Raw genomic sequence first — 2959 nt, forward strand, 5'->3', positions numbered from 1 at the left:
GCTCGGGCTGGCCCACCGTACCCAACACAGGGCCAGTGCAGAGCGGTCACTTAGGCACTTGGAATTGTTGCAGAACGTGTAGCTGGTCCTTCGAGTTGAGGGCGATAGTTAATCCTCTCATCTCTTCTTCCCACTCTCAGACACATTCATCCAGGTGACAAAGACGTTCACATCTGAGATTAATGGCTGAACAGAAGCACAGCACCTCAAACAAAATTTAAAGAACAAAAGAGTAACAGACAACGAGGTTGCTTATAGCTGTGGCCTCCAACCTGGATTGTACCAGCGAATTGGCTGGAGAAAGAAACATTAGATCTTTTATTTGTATTTAATTTTCAACTCATCCTTCGAAGATGCCTATTTTTGAATATGCTTTATAATGTACAAATATATAGGTACCATTGTATATAATTTATAAGTTTTTAGATACACATATGTTAAGAGTGCCTCTAACATATTTACTAACAGAGATGAATGATCAAAAAACTTTGGAGACCAATGATTTTTGGAAATTCCTGGCTGAAACCATGAGGAAAATTCCAGGCTGCCCCTCCTGGAGTAGAGGGGGAAGGAAACATTATTCTAAGGCATCAGTGCTTTGAGCAAATGTTTTTGCAAAATCTACCGAGAGTTGGTTTTTCCCAAGGGCCCAAATAGCTGGGTTTACTTCTCTCTGGAGAGGTGGGTCAGCTTCTGCCTGGACCAACATTAGTGGGAGGTGCCAGCCCTTCCCCACCGGAACTGAACACCGTGGTGCCCCTGGAGAGACAACCGGCACCTGTATCGGGGCTGCTGGTTGCCTGCCCGTGCAGTTTTGCCACCACACCTTTCCCAGCAGCGTCCCAGTTCGTAAGTTGTTCTTTTGTTGCTCTGCTCAACCCTCTGCCCCACCCTACCCCATTTTTCATCTTTCCAGCTGCCCTAGGTGTTCTCTTTGGCCAGATTTATCTACATACAAATGTTGGGGGGAGGGGTCTGGCCAGGGTGTCCTGATCCAACATTGTCCCCTGGGCACTGAATTTTGGGAGGTGGTGTCAGAAATGCCCCCTCTTCACTGGTGCTGGGAAGTGGGGTTCTGTGGGTCTAAGGACAGCAACAGGGCGTCCTTTAGAACTAAGGCGGCGGGGGGTGTCTGGGTTGAAGGAACTGCCAAGGCTGTGAGCCTGAGAGACGACCAAGTGTAAATGCAGGAGTGACAACTGGGGACCAGAAGCAGGTGCTGAGAGCCAGCACAGAGGGTGGGGGGAGGAGTCCTGAGGGACCCCCTGCTTTGCTGACTGAGCTATATGTACCCTCCATGGGAGGTGTCATATGTGCTAGGGGTACTTAAAGCACAAGAGAAATGCATCTTCCTGGGGTATCAATTTTACTTGAAGAATAAGGGAAAGATTTTCACACTAAAATAAATATGGAAAGAGTATGGAATAAAATACAAAAAGCACATGCGTTTTAAAGGTGAAAACAGATTTTTCCTGCAGATCTTTTCATGCCTCTTCCCAGACCCCAGAGGATTTGCCTCCCTGGCATCTGCTTGTGGGAAGCACTGAACCAGAACATCTGCCCGTGCGTCTGTTTGGTGTGAAGGGCCAGAGGCGGAGACAGGCCGCCTTCTGCCCCAGGATGTGAACTCGAGAGGAGCTGCCCTGGCCTCCCACACAGCAGCCCAGGCCGCGAGCAGAGCCTGGGCGTCAGGGTCAGTCTTCGCCAGGGAAACCCGATCCCACCCAGGCGTGTGGTTTCAGTCTCACCTCTCTGCAAGCAGCTCTTGCTTCTTGGTGTCACTTGCCCAGGGAGCTGGAACTAGGGAGAAGTTTCCACTGTGTCAGAGCCAGGGCCTTTTCTAGGGGAGGGGAGAGTCCTTTCTAGACAGGGTCAGGGCTGCTCATTGGGCTGTAGAATCACTGAAGGTCAGAGCAGTGAGGACCTGATAAATCCTCTGCCTAACGCCATTGTCACGTAGGAGCCTCCTGGAGCCCAGGGAAGCAGTTGGCTGGTTAGTGGCAGAGGCAGATTCACAATAACATCTTTTTTTTTAATTAAAAAAATGTAAATTGTATTGTGATAAGAACACTTAATATGAGATCTATCCTCTTAACAAAGTTTTAAGTGTACGAATACAGTATGCTATCTTTAGGCACAATATTGTACGGTAGATCTCTAGAATTTATTAATCTGGCATGACCGAAATTTTATGCTCATGGGTTAGCAACTCCCCACTTGTCTCTCCCTCCAGCCTCTGGCAACCAGCCTTCCTTTCTTTGTTTCTGTGAGTTTGACTATTTTAGATACCTCATATACGTGGAATCATATAGTATCTGTCCTTCTGTAACTGGCTTATTTCACTTAGCATAATGTCCTCAAGGTTCATCCATGTTGTCACTTATTACAGGATTTCCTTCTTTTTAGAGGCTGAACAGTATTCCATTGAATATACATGCCACAGTTTCTTTATTCATTTGTTGATGGACTATTAGGTTGTTTCTATATCTTGACATCGTGAATAGCGCTGCTATGGACATGGGAGTGCTAATATCTCTTTGAGATCCTGATTTCAATTCTTTTGGATGCATACCCAGAAGTGGGATTGCTGGATCATATGGTAGTTTTATTTTTAAGTTGGGGGGAACTTTCATGCAGTTTTCCATAGTGGCTACACAATTTTGCATTCCCACCCACACTATACAAGGGTTCTAATCTCTCTGTATCCTCGACAGCACTTTTTGTCTTTTTTTTTTTTTTTTGATAATAGCCATCCTAACAGATGTGAGTGATATCTTCCTGTGGTTTTTATTTACATTTCCGTGATGATTAGTGACATTGAACATCTTTTCATATACCCGTTGTCCATTTGTGTGCCTTTTTTGGAGAAATGTCTGTTCAGGCCCTTAGCCCACTTTTAAATCACGTTATTAGTTTTTTTTTTGCTGTTGAGTTATAGGAGTTCTTTATATATTTTGGA

This window comes from Eubalaena glacialis, chromosome 15 (genome assembly GCF_028564815.1).
Source record: "Eubalaena glacialis isolate mEubGla1 chromosome 15, mEubGla1.1.hap2.+ XY, whole genome shotgun sequence".
Lineage (NCBI taxonomy): Eukaryota > Metazoa > Chordata > Mammalia > Artiodactyla > Balaenidae > Eubalaena > Eubalaena glacialis.